Source organism: Salvelinus alpinus, chromosome 17, assembly GCF_045679555.1.
Source record: "Salvelinus alpinus chromosome 17, SLU_Salpinus.1, whole genome shotgun sequence".
In the NCBI taxonomy this organism is placed as follows: Eukaryota; Metazoa; Chordata; class Actinopteri; order Salmoniformes; family Salmonidae; genus Salvelinus; species Salvelinus alpinus.
Window position 1 is genome coordinate 5614364 of NC_092102.1, and position 13588 is coordinate 5627951.

A 13588-nucleotide genomic window follows, 5' to 3' on the forward strand; every position below is an offset into this window, starting at 1 on the left:
TTACCCAGAGTGATTTCAACTAAGGTATCACAGTCATAGCAAGTGAAATGTTTCTGAAAATGTTGTTGCTGTTTGGGCTGGCTAATTGCAAATGTATTTCTGTTTTATAAAATACAAAATACATGTATTTTAACCAATACATTTCAAAATACAAGTATGTTGTATTTTGTTTTAATACATTGATCTTTATGGTATTTTGTAATTGTATTTAGACATTTTTGACCATCCTTACTGCCAGTCAAGGTGAGCTACCCGATCACTCAGCCTACTCGCTCCCTGCCTACTCAGTCTGTCTTTTCAGACTTCCTGGTAGTTTGACATGAGAGAAAAGGTCATTCAAATTTTAAAAAGTATGGGTAATGTTTTAGTCACTCAAAAGGCTTTTTTACATGGGAATCGGAATGACTGTTCGGGACCTTTGAATATATGTGGGGAGGAATGCACAAGGGCACACTTCCGGTGAAAGGGCTATTATTAGAATGCTGTGAAGAAGCGTTGTGTGTTGGTCAGGCAGTCATCAGTGACAGGTAAGTCAAACGCTTGAGCAGTTTGCCTGCTCTCATTTGTCTCCCTCTTCCTCTTGTATCTAAGCACAGTTTCATAATAGCACAATTTATATCCTACAACTCGAAATAAAAGTTATGTATACTTAATTATTATGATTATTAAATAGTATTAGTAGCATCCATGCAGTATGGTGTTTTATTGTACAATTACTGTATGTTATTAATTGTCCATTGACTTGTTTAACAAGCCATACTGATTTCATAACAGATGACACAACAGGCTCAAGAGTTCACCAAATTGAAAATGGGGATTGGCCAACACAGATAGAAGGAATGGATATGCCTTCAGCGAAGGATGCCCAAACCCAATGGGAAGACCCATCGCTAAGTGATCACAACCACAGCTCAGGTGATCATGTAAAGCCCACTACCTGTGAGGCAGGGACACAGTGCCCAGCAGCACCTCTCTACAAAACCCTGCTGAGGAACGAAGTTAAACTGCTTTACAGAAGTGCAAGAATCTGGATTCAAGGGGGGAGTCATTCAGCCATTACTACGCCCAGAACACTATCAAGTACCTGGTGGCCATTGCACCTTGTGGTCTAGTGATGTTCTTCTCCTCAGCATATGGAGGTAGTTGTAGCGACAAATATATAACATCGGATTCTGGGTTCCTGGGGTACCTCTGTACAGGTGATGAGCTCATGGCTGACCGGGGCTTCACAATCCATGATCTGCTACACGAGAGGAAGGTCAAATGAACAATTCCAGCCTTCACAAAAAGAGGTGCACAGCTGTCAGAGGAGGACACCACATGTACAAGATGGCTAGCTAATGTGAGGGTTCATGTGGAACGCGTAATTCAAAGGCTCAAATGGTTTAGAATCATCTCACAGATAACGCAATCAACCTCTCACCTAAAATGTGTAACCTGCGTAGTGATATCATTCACCACGCAATACTTTGAATATGTGCTGAATGAACTGACCAGTCAAATGCCATTCAGAGGGTCGATTTCCCAATATGAATTAAAGTTGTGTCAAAAGTTACGTTAAATAAATGTCAATTCATTCTATAACAACTCGACTTAATTATTTGTTTTACATACTCAATAATATGAATAAAAAACAAAGCCACCAAAACATTTTCCACAATACTGTGACTGTTGATGCATTAAGTCAGGCCTTTTAATTGAAAAACAATGGGTTAATAGTAACTGCAAACAGGAGAGACATCTGACTACATACATCTACAGAGCTGCATATATTTGCCACTCAGTGACAATCTGCCTGCCTGATGCTCCTCAACAATAAATGGCAGCATTTGTGTTGAGTAGAAGACCTTCAACCTCAGGACAGCCTCTGCACAGAACTGTGCATCATAGGGAACAGGGATGACAACTTGAAGGAACGGAGTCCAGACCTTACTTTCTCTCAGTCCTGTGCAAAATATACCAATTTGCACCTGCATGTAGTTGCCACGTGGCCCATGTGGTTGCAGTCGGGGTGTGCCCTCCACCACCTTCACATCACAGGCTTTCCCATTGAGGACATCCTCCAGAGAATCGCAGCCCTTCCCCATGACAGGACACTTGATCTCCAACAGCTCCTTGGAGTTCAGCACTCCATCAGGGCTTGCTGATAGCCATGGCTCTTCAACACTGACAGCAGTGCCTCTATGGTCCACAGAGTATCCACAGTCTTCCAGCCACTGGGAGGCCATCAGCTCATTATCTTTCCCGTAGTGCGTGGCTGCATTTCCTCGGGAACCTGGGATACAGATGCTCCTGGAGAAACTTACCAGGGTTGGTGGATTCCCTGATAGGGACCTTCTTCTTTTTTTGAGCGTGCAGTAACTCAAAGCTTCCTTGAGTCATGCCACACGTGTGAGGCACTCTGCTCCTTTGTCATCTGTTCCAAAGCAGTCGACTGGGTTGTGTCAAGCTTCACTGGGTTGTGTCAGGTTTCACATTGTAGAAGGACAGGGACTTCTGGCAGTTGTAATTGACATGCTCTCCATGTGGCTGGGAAAGAGTAGAGACTATATTAAGTTATTATATGGAGTTAGAAAGCATTGAACAGAAGAGACACACATCAGTTCAAATACGTTAAAATGGTACAGCCACAAATAAATATTCCTTTCAGTCCAATTTTACCTGGGATACTACTGGCTGTGATATTACTGTCGGTTCAGCATTAACAGATTAGAGCAGACTCCCCACAGGCAGATCCAGGTGTCTCAGGCTCCTATTCAATTCCTCCTGTGAGTGGAATGCAGGAGTGGGAACCAGGGGTGGACATTCTGGACGCTTTTCTGCATTTTGGTCACTGGCCTTATGGTGTGTGAAGTCAATGCTGTTTAACCGCTTTGGCTCAAGGTTCATCCGTGTCCCTGAATTCCATTGTCGCTGCTCATCTGTGCAGGCTATGCCAGTTAGCCCACTGGACACTGCATTCTGCACCTGTGATAGAATGTTTGTTACAAAAAAAGACATTCAGAGAAAATGAGAAGATCCCATTATTAACAAGTGTGTGACTAAGGAATAGGTGAGGACTATGCGATCAACTTTCCAAAACACATGCAAGTTTTATTGTAAACTTACCTTGCCATTGTTCCCAATGAGATGAGATCACTTATACTTACCATACTTTAGGCATTACCCCCAACCACAAGGATATTTTACAAACCTTATTCGCCCAGAAAAACAATAACACTAAAGACACTAATAACACCAAAGAAATGCATGTGATGCTGACATGTTAAAATACATTATATACCCTACTCACCTGGATAAACCTACCTTGCTGCAGCAACGTGAGATTTGACAGGATACTTGATAGATTCCCCACAATGATACAGCAGTTCTGTTGATCCACAAATACATGTTAACATAACCAATAAATCATGACATTCTCAATTCAGCTGTCATCCAACAAAATGTTTGGTCTAACTGCTATGTCAAGCCTGACTATTTTATCATTCTGTGTCTAGATAAGGCAGTATTGCGCACTTTCATCTATAAAAGGAATGATGAAAATAGGCTATAAACATTAAATTACAAGACCAAGTAATGCAGAGATTGATCATATAATCTGAGAACTCTACCATAACGTTAGCCTATGGATTATAGTAACTGTCACCACAACACATGTAGGCTTCTTGTATGCTGTAATCGCTTATGTTAAGTACTGTTAGACATAGAAATGCAAGTGACTTTGCTTATTAGCCTACCTTCCACAAAATTGAGGCTGCATGACGGCATCCAGCCGTCTCTGCTGATCCGTTGTTGGATACAAGTACCGAAGCAGAGTGGTAAGAGCTGCTTGATTGGCTGAGCTGAACATCGGTCTTAAAAAATACCAATCCTTTTCCCTCCTCCTGGTGAAGCCGTTTGTGTGTGTTCCCAAATGTGAGCCATGTTTTGTTTTTGTTTATTCGTTAATGATGCACGTTCGATGTAATTCGCTAGCGTTGACGGAAGTTGTGAAACGGAAACACAAACAGCGTTTGAATGGAACTGGGTCAAGTGGGCGTGTCTAAATAAGTCGAATATAGTGCTTACTTTTGACCACACATAGGACCTTGCGAAAGCCTCAGAGCGGTAGGGTAAGCTGTTTGGAGTGTTTATCTGACTGGATGAAAAAACATTTTTATGTCCCCCCATTTCTAAGGTATTTATTCTATGTGAAATGAAAATGTTCAGTTATATTCCATGACATTCTTAAAATATGCGTGTTGGCTGAATATAAGCAGCAAGTGATGTGTGCTAAATAAACAAGTTGATGGCTCAGTCATATGGCCTCAGCTACAAGGCACAGATCAAATACAACTCAAAAAAAGGTTTCACATATTTTCAAGACCTGAGCTATTTCATTAATTTGTTTTATTTATCACATTTACTTTTGGAATGTTCCGGAATAGATAACAACAATAGAAAGAAGCTGGTGGAGCATGGAGTGAAAGTGTGCTGTACTGTAAGTAGGCTACAACGCTGTGGGCCAGGTGGAAACAGTTTAGCAGCCTGCCAATAAATTGGAATACAAAAGAAGCAATCCACCCTTGATGTCAATGTCAGATTTTGCTTTTCACTGAATCTCCGTTAGGATATTGGTTAGACTACAATTAGGCTATGGAATAATGTAGCATAAATAAAGAGTAAGCCTATTATTTTGCTCAACCCCGTACACTATAGGCAACTCCAAACGCTCACAGAGGATGTGAAATACAGTATGAACACGAGACTCACATGTTGCAGTTCATTTATTGTTTAATTATTCAAAGCTCCCTTTGTTATTTTGTTTAATATAAATAAAATGCTTGAACGAATGAATGATATATATATATATATATATATCGAAGAACACTTGAGATTATGGGGCAATTATCAGATCAAATGTGAGGACGGACACAACAGTTAATCTGATACAAGACTAAAGTTATCAATATCACAGACCTGCTTTGCCCTAAAGAAAAATGCATCAACCACTTACAAATATGTAAATTTATTATAATCCAAATAATAATCAAAACAACCTTATAATAGGTAATGATTTATATATTTCCAAAATAAATACTCATTTACAGTATTTGTTCATCAACATCTTTATGTTTTTGAATAATTGTTTCTAGGCTTGGCAGCGTTACGGATGAATGTTTTCAGTTGATGCCAAACAAGTTTGATCGGGTTTAAAATCAGGAGACCTACATCTAAAGATGAAAACAATATTTCTAGATGTACTGTAGGTGAGGTGAGTCCCACTAGTGTTGAGTAATGTGCTGTTGTAGGTTTACTTACTCTGCTGGAGTCTTGACCCAGTTTATGCCCTCATTTGCAATGCAAACCTAGGCGGCAGTGTGTTTTGGGTCATTGTCTGCATTTGAGAGAGATCGCTCATCATCATAGCTACAGTATGTGCTACAGCATAATCAAAGTGAGGACGTGGGAGGTCTGCTGTATACTTATGGCCTGTTGTAACCTGGAGTCACACCTTTCCAGTACTCCTTCACCCCACCCTTAACTCCGCCCTTAACAGTTACCATTAAAAAAAAGTATCAGCTTATCTCCAAATTTTTCCATTGAGACCAAAGAGAACAGATGGAATGGACATAGTTTTCAGCAAGCCAGCTTCTTTCTATGGTGCTACACATTCCAGAGCTACGGGCGATACAGAGAGTCAGGCAGCATTAGCAGAGAGTCAGGTGGAGAATGACGCGTTGAAGAGGGTGAGAGACGAGATGATGGAGTCACAATCCATGCCAGGCACACCTATGAGCTCTGGAACTCCACCTCCGACAGGCAGAGGCAACAATCGTGGCGGGTTCGTCAGGTCGTCTGTTCAACCTGACATTCCTCTTCCTCTTCTGACACCAGAACTTGATGGACTGCTCACCACGAGTGGACACAGAATACCAACTGGGATGGATCCCGAGGCAAATTTGGCTTACCAGTGAACATCCTAGTGTTCATCATGAATGCTATGTCTCAGAAGTTTCTGTCTATGAGCGATGCAACCTGAAAAAGCATTAAAGACATGAGGTCACTAAGAAAGTCTGGACATGGCCTGCTCTCCCTTATCTAAGGAACCTGTTGGTTTTTGTCACACGGCACAGTAGCCTAATAAACATATGCATTTTGAAACAGTAAAAAACAAAAAAAACAAATTCAATAATATATTTCTACCACTGTAGATGTGTTTTTATTTTTAGAATACAGTTCTCAGTTTACAGTTGGTCACAGTTCGCACGTTGATGAGACATTTAAATTGGACAATAGCCAGCCAAAACCCTCATAACAGTTAATTGGTCATCAAAGCTAATTTGTATCTGGCCAATCAGATACAATGACAAATGTTTTTCACAAGTCTAGCAGGTTGTGAATTCTGCAAACAACGATGCCACTACGAAAATGAGAATGGTAAATGACTATAATTAATACATTCATTTAATACTTTGGAATACAAAAGAACCCATCCACCCATGATAGGCTATTAGGAGGACAATAGACTCCCTTGTTCATGCATGGAGGGACCAATCATCAGCACTATCTGCAGTGCCTCTATTCAAATGAGTCTCTTCTAACACACACTCCATACGTTGCTGCTACAATTTTTTTTAGCCGGCTGCTCAGCCACTATACCCCTGATTGTATGCATATACAGTTGAAGTCGGAAGTTTACATACACCTTAGCCAAATACATTTAAACTTAGTCTAACGATTCCTGACATTTAATCCTAGTAAAAATTCCCTGTTTTAGGTCAGTTAGGATCACCACTTTATTTTAAGAATGTGAAATGTCAGAATAATAGTAGGGAGAATGATTTATTTCAGCTTTTATTTCTTTCATCACATTCCCAGTGGGTCAGAAGTTTACATACACTCAATTAGTATTTGGTAGCATTGCCTTTAAATTGTTTAACTTGGGTCAAACGTTTTGGGTAGCCTTCGACAAGCTTCCCACAATAAGTTGGGTGAGTTTTGGCTCATTCCTCCTGACCGAGCTGGTGTAACTGAGTCAGGTTTGTAGGCCTCCTTGCTCGCACATGTTTTTTCAGTTCTGCCCACAAATGTTCTATAGGATGAGGTCAGGGCTTTGTGATGGCCACTCCAATACCTTGAGATTCAAATATCCACATAATTTTCCCACCTCATGATGCCATCTATTTTGTGAAGTGCACCAGTCCCTCCTGCAGCAAAGCACCGCCACAACATGATGCTGCCACCCCTGTGTTTCACGGTTGGGATGGTGTTTTTTGGCTTGCAAGCCTCCCCATTTTTCCTCCAAACATAATGATGGCCATTGTGGCCAAACAGTTCTATTTTTGTTTCATCGGACCGGAGGACATTTTTCCAAAAGTACGACCTTTGTCCCCATGTGCAGTTGCAAACCGTAGTCTGGCTACACAGTGGCTTTTTTGGAGCAGTGGCTTGGTCCTTACTGAGCGGCCTTTCAGCGGCCTTTCAGGTTATGTCGATGTAGGACTTGTTTTACTGTGGATACAGATACTTTTGTACCCGTTTCCTCTAGCATCTTCACAAGGTCCTTTGCTGTTGTTCTGGGATTGATTTGCACTTTCCGCACCAAAGTACGTTAACCTTTTAGCGCTAGGGGTCAGAATTGGTTATTTTTTTTAAATAACGTGCCCAACGTAAACTGACATTTTCTCTGGCCCAGATAGTAGAATATGCATATAATTTACAGATTAGGATGAACACTCCAAAGTTTCCAAAACTGTCAAGTATTATTTTTCTCACAGACAATATTTTATTCTGCAAGCAAAAACCTGAGAAAAAGTAACCCGGAAGTGATATATACAGTGGGGAGAACAAGTATTTGATACACTGACAATTTTGCCGGTTTTCCTACTTACAAAGCATGTAGAGGTCTGTAATTTTTATCATAGGTACACTTCAACTGTGAGAGAAGGAATCTAAAACAAAAATCCAGAAAATCACATTGTATGATTTTTAAGTAATTAATTTGCATTTTATTGCATGACATAAGTATTTGATACATCAGAAAAGCAGAACTGAATATTTGGTACAGAAACCTTAGTTTGCAATTACAGAGATCATACGTTTCCTGTAGTTCTTGACCAGGTTTGCACACACTGCAGCAGGGATTTTGGCCCACTCCTCCATACAGACCTTCTCCAGATCCTTCAGGTTTCGGGGCTGTCGCTGGGCAATACGGACTTTCGGCTCCCTCCAAAGATTTTCTATTGGGTTCAGGTCTGGAGACTGGCTAGGCCACTCCAGGACCTTGAGATGCTTCTTACGGAGCCACTCCTTAGTTGCCCTGGCTGTGTGTTTCGGGTCGTTGTCATGCTGGAAGACCCAGCCACGACCCATCTTCAATGCTCTTACTGAGGGAAGGAGGTTGTTGGTCAAGATCTCGCGATACATGGCCCCATCCATCCTCCCCTCAATACGGTGCAGTCGTCCTGTCCCCTTTGCAGAAAAGCATCCCCAAAGAATGATGTTTCCACCTCCATGCTTCACGGTTGGGATGGTGTTCTTGGGGTTGTACTCATCCTTCTATTCCTCCAAACACGGCGAGTGGAGTTTAGAGCAAAAAGCTCTATTTTTGTCTCATCAGACCACATGACCTTCTCCCATTCCTCCTCTGGATCATCCAGATGGTCATTGGCAAACTTCAGACGGGCCTGGACATGCGCTGGCTTGAGCAGGGGGACCTTGCGTGCGCTGCAGGATTTTAATCCATGACGGCGTAGTGTGTTACTAATGGTTTTCTTTGAGACTGTGGTCCCAGCTCTCTTCAGGTCATTGACCAGGTCCTGCCGTGTAGTTCTGGGCTGATCCCTCACATTCCTCATGATCATTGATGCCCCACGAGGTGAGATCTTGCATGGAGCCCCAGACCGAGGGTGATTGACCGTCATCTTGAACTTCTTCCATTTTCTAATAATTGTGCCAACAGTTGTTGCCTTCTCCCCAAGCTGCTTGCCTATTGTCCTGTAGCCCATCCCAGCCTTGTGCAGGTCTACAATTTTATCCCTGATGTCCTTACACAGCTCTCTGGTCTTGGCCATTGTGGAGAGGTTGGAGTCTGTTTGATTGAGTGTGTGGACAGGTGTCTTTTATACAGGTAACGAGTTCAAACAGGTGCAGTTAATACAGGTAATGAGTGGAGAACAGGAGGGCTTCTTAAAGAAAAACTAACAGGTCTGTGAGAGCCGGAATTCTTACTGGTTGGTAGGTGATCAAATACTTATGTCATGCAATAAAATGCAAATTAATTACTTAAAAATCATACAATGTGATTTTCTGGATTTTTGTTTTAGATTCCGTCTCTCACAGTTGAAGTGTACCTATGATAAAAATGACAGACCTCTACATGCTTTGTAAGTAGGAAAACCTGCAAAATCGGCAGTGTATCAAATACTTGTTCTCCCCACTGTATATTTTTTTATCTGTGTTTCCTGGCCCATCTAACCTCCATTTAAAGGGGTATCAACCAGATTCCTTTTCCAATGGCTTCCTCAGGCTGTGACCAGGCTTTAGACATAGTTTCAGGCTTTTATTTTGAAAAATTAACGGGTTTTTTCAAAACTAGTCAAGTGTCCTGCGAAATATTTCCTGCGCGCCAGAGAGGGTCACCCCATTTTCCTTTTGTCTCTTAATGAATAGGTTATGCTCCGGTTGAAATATTATCGATTATGTTTGTTAAAGACAACCTGAGGATTGATTGTAAAAAACATTTGAAATGTTTCTACGACCATTTCGGATAGTTTTTGGGATTTGTCGAACGGAACACGGCTTTTGTTTTCTCAAAATAATGCGCAACCCAAATGGCGTTTTTTTGTGATACAAGTAATATTTATCGAACAAAAATAAGATTTGTTGTGTAACTGGGAGTCTCGTGAGTGGAAACACCCGAAGATTATCAAAGGTAAGCGATTAATCTTATTGCTTTTCTGACTTTCGTGACCATGCTAATTTGGGGCTATCTGTTGTAGCATTGAAAGCTACAATCACAAAAGCTTGGATTTCTATCGCTGTAAAATATATTTTCAAAATCTGACACAATAGGTGGATTAACAACAAGCTAAGCTGTGTTTTGGTATATTTCACTTGTGATTGCATGATTATAAATATTTTTTGTAATATTTATGCATTTGGCGCCCTGCAATTCTAGCGGTTGTTTAGGAAAGTTATCCCGTAAAAGGGATCCGTAGTGCAGAGAAGTTAAGTATTTTTAAGTCTTTAGCTGACACTAGGATTCTTCTTAACCTCATTGAGCATTCTGCACTGTACTCTTGCAATCATCTTTGCAGGACGGTCACTCCTAGGGAGTGCTGAACTTTCTCCATTTATAGACAATTTGTCTTACTGTGGACTGATGAACATCAAGGCTTTTAGAGATACTTTTGTAAACCCCTTTCCAGCTTTATGCAAGTCAACAATTCTTCATCTTCAGTCTTCTGAGATCTCTTTTGTTGAGGCATGGTTCACATCAGGCAATGCTTCTTGTGAATAACAAACTCAAATTTTGTGTGTTTTTAACATGGCAAGGCAGCTTGAACAAACATCTCCAATCTTATCTCATTGATTGGACTCCAGGTTAGCTGACTCCTGACTCCAATTAGCTTTTGTAAAAGTAATTAGCCTCGGGGTCCACATACTTTTTCAAACCTACACTGTGAATGTTTAAATGACATTTTCAATATAGACAAGAAAAATAAAAAATGTGTGTGTTGTTAGTCTAAGCACTGTGTTTGTCTATTTTTGTGACTAAAATGAATATCAAATCTAATTTTATGCCTAATTTATACAGAAATCCAAGTAATTCCAAAGGGTTCACATGAAATCAAATTTATTTATATAGCCCTTCGTACATCAGCTGATATCTCAAAGTGCTGTACAGAAACCCAGCCTAAAACCCCAAACAGCAAGCAATGCAGGTGTAGAAGCACGGTGGCTAGGAAAAACTCCCTAAAAAGGCCAAAACCTAGGAAGAAACCTAGAGAGGAACCAGGCTATGAAGGGTGGCCAGTCCTCTTCTGGCTGTGCCGGGAATATTTTTTCTTGCCACTGTATATGCCACACTAAAATCCTCTCTGGTCTGGAAAATCATGCAAAGATACCCTGTATTAGATAATCCATGTTCAGCTGGAACTGAAAATGGATAGAGAGTCGACTATGGAAGCACAACCCATGTTATCTTGTATCCGAAGGTTAAATGTAAGACCTCTGAAGTGTTGTTTTTCCTCCCATGTATGTGGATAACATTAAAGGCCTTCTCCATCTGCTCCTGTGCTGATAACAGACCTGGCTGTTTTCCCCTCTGTGCATGATAGAACACAAAATGCTCAATGCTATGGCGCTACGAGGTTCCTGGCAGCCATCTGCAATTCTAATCTCTGGATGATCAAATGATACAAAGGGTTTCCATCATTGCCCATGTGGTAATGGGTCCGCCAGTGCCCTTTCTTTGCCAATTGCGAAGCCTTTCGGTCGCTCGTGTGCCCTCTGCCCTCCCCTCTGAAAAGCTTGCACATTATGGCTCTTTTAAAAGGGTTTTATATAAAGGTGGAGGACAATGCCTTTTTCACGCAACATTTAGGATGCTGACATTTTTCCTGAACTACGTTAATCCTGTCAGAGACATTCTGGAGGATTAGGACCGGAACGTTGCAAAGGGTAATGCCCTCTGAGGGAAACAAACAATGAAAACAGTTCGTTGATAGATATGTCTGGATCGAAGTGATAGTTGCAGCTAGAGAAGATGGATTTCAGTCCTCTATCTTAAACTCACAGCAGCACATTACTACAGAAGAGCCTGCACAGGGGATCCAACTTGTTTACTTCCACAGCTGACACCAAACACAAGAGCTAAGGGTTGAGTTGGAAGGATGGAGTTGGAATGAGGTAGGGAAAGAGGGTAGAACATTATGTGGTAGAGAGGTAGCTTAAACCGGTTTCTAACTGCACACATTACACAGACAAGTTTCTGGGGTTGGGAGGGCTGGGGATTGCTCCCATTTTTATCAGACTACCCTGACCATATTGTTTGAGAATTGATGGCCACATTTTTCTACCCTGATGTGTTTTTATCTGTCATGCTTGCCTTCAGGTCTCTGGCAAGGTTCTTTATCGGGTGGGAATAATTAACTGGGGATTGAACCCGGGAGCTAACAAGAACCTTCAGGTCCTCAAGACATGTTAGTTGATACACAGACAATTCAACGGGAATCAAACCGGGTAATGAACACGAGTCTTCAGCTCCTCAGGTAAGGTTAGTCATCACACGGGCATAGTTATCACCACCCATTACTTGCTACTAAAACCTACTAGAGAATACTATGGGTAATTAGAATATCAGGGGTCACATATATTTGTGCTCAGACCACATTTGCCACATGAGCCACTACATTTCTGCTAGGGCTAAAGTGGGCAAAAGATGGGCTTTACCCGTAAAACAAGGGGAATTAAAATAGAATTCAATTAGAATTAAATCGATAACAATTCACAGGTTTTCCAAGGTTAACAAATAACATTTATTCATGAAAATGTATAAATAGATCAATCATAAAATATTGGTGTATTTACAGCGAGTGATGAAAATATTCATCACTGTCCACAAAAGACACACAAACATACAGAACCAGTCAAAAGTTTGGACACACTTACTCATTCAAGGGTTTTTCTTTATTTTTTAAAACTATTTTCTATATTATAAAGTAATAGTGAAGACATCAAAACTATGAAATAACACATATGCAATCATGTAGTTACCAAAAAAGTGCTAAACAAATCAAAATGTATTTTATATTCTTCAAAGTAGCCACCCTTTACCTTGATGACAGCTTTGCACACTTGGCATTCTCTCACCAGCTTCACCTGGAATGCTTTTCCAACAATCTTGAAGGAGTTCCCACGTATGCTGAGCACTTATTGGCTGATTTGCCTTCACTCTGCGGTCTAACTCATCCCAAAGCATCTCAATTGGGTTGAGGTCGGGTGATTGTGGAGGCCAGGTCATCTGATGCAGCATTCCATCACTCTTCTTCTTGGTCAAATAGCCCTTACACACCCTGGAGGTGTGTTGAGTCATTGTCCTGTTGAAAAAGAAATGATAGTGCCACTAAGCACAAACCAGATGAGATGGCATATCGCTGCAGAATGCTGTGGTAGCCATGCTGGTTAAGTGTGCCTTGAAATCGAAATATATCACAGACAGTGTCACCAGCAAAGCACCCCCATGTCATCCCACCTTCTCCATGCTTCACAGTGGGAACCACACATGCAGAGATCATCTGTTCACCTACTCTGCATCTCACAAAGACACGGCGGTTGGAACCAAAAATCTCTAATTTGGAATCATCAGATTAAAGGACAGATTTCCACTGGTCTAATGTCCATTGCTCATGTTTCTTGGTCCAAGCAAGTCTCTTCTTCTTATTGGTGTCCTTTAGTAGTGATTTCTTTACAGCAATTAGACCATGAAGGCGTGATTCACGCAGTCTCCTCTGAACAGTTGATGTTGAGATGTGTCTGTTACTTGAACTCTGAAGCATTTATTTGGTCTGCAATTTCTGAGGCTGATAAATCTATTGAACTA

General features: G+C 41.1%; 1 protein-coding gene and 1 long non-coding RNA gene across 2 annotated transcripts in view; both read right to left on the reverse strand.

Annotated features, from left to right (window-relative positions):
• The window catches only part of LOC139542004 (pro-neuregulin-3, membrane-bound isoform-like), a 371276-nt gene that overhangs the window by 156678 nt on the left and 201010 nt on the right, over positions 1–13588 (reverse strand). The window lies entirely within an intron of this gene.
• Positions 1589–3966, reverse strand: LOC139542008 (uncharacterized). The gene is made up of 3 exons (XR_011668443.1): positions 3738–3966; positions 2662–3370; positions 1589–2529 (listed from the first exon to the last, which is right to left on the reverse strand). It is a non-coding gene; the product is annotated as an uncharacterized lncRNA (long non-coding RNA).